Source organism: Hyaena hyaena, unplaced genomic scaffold (assembly GCF_003009895.1).
Source record: "Hyaena hyaena isolate Hyena2069 unplaced genomic scaffold, ASM300989v1 scaffold_237, whole genome shotgun sequence".
NCBI classification, from domain to species: domain Eukaryota; kingdom Metazoa; phylum Chordata; class Mammalia; order Carnivora; family Hyaenidae; genus Hyaena; species Hyaena hyaena.
In genome coordinates, this window is record NW_024080874.1 from 1,544,609 (window position 1) to 1,545,381 (window position 773).

The following is a 773-nucleotide window of genomic DNA, read 5'->3' on the forward strand; positions in this document are numbered from 1 at the left end:
TGCCAGATAAAATCCCAGGTTCCCAGTTAAATTTGTATTTCAGATCGACAATGACTTTTTTTTTTAGTAAAAGGATGTCCCAAGTATTGCATAGCACACACACTAAAAATTGTCATTTATCTGAAATTCTAATTTAACTGGGTATCCTGTATTCTAATGTGTGGAAATCTTGCAACCCTACCAGTAGGTGACATCTGAGCTAAGAACGGAATGACCTGAGGAACTAACTTTTCAAAGTTTCAGGGAAGAGTACTGCAGGTGGAGGGATCCAGAGTAAATGTCAGAATAACCAGAGGGAGGGAGGTACAAGTGAGGTCAGATAAATAGGCAGGGGCCAGATCATGCCGAATTCTGCAGGGATGGGAGGGAGTCTTGAGTTTCTTTCTCCCTTTAAGTGTGATGATGCGCTATTGGAGTTTTAAGAAGGGTGACAAGGTCTGATGGTTGGCTGCTGTTTGGTCAGCCACTTTTGGAAGGGTTAGAGGACAATCTCAAAAAATAATTGAACTTAAGCTTGTGCCATTGGCCTGAGAAGTGGGGGTGGACGGACTAGGAACTCGGGGCTGCGCGTGCCGGGTACCTAGGCGGCAGCTGGGGAGGGGCAGCTTGGCGGTTGCTAGGCAGCGAGGGGGGCGGGGGCTCCTCGCACTGAGACGGTTTAGCTGCCTGGACGGGGGCGGAGCCAGGAGAGCAGCGGCGCGCGCCGTGCGTTCTCAGGAAGTCGTGCCGGGGAAGCGAAGGGCACGAGCGGAAGTGACGTCGCCCATGCCCAC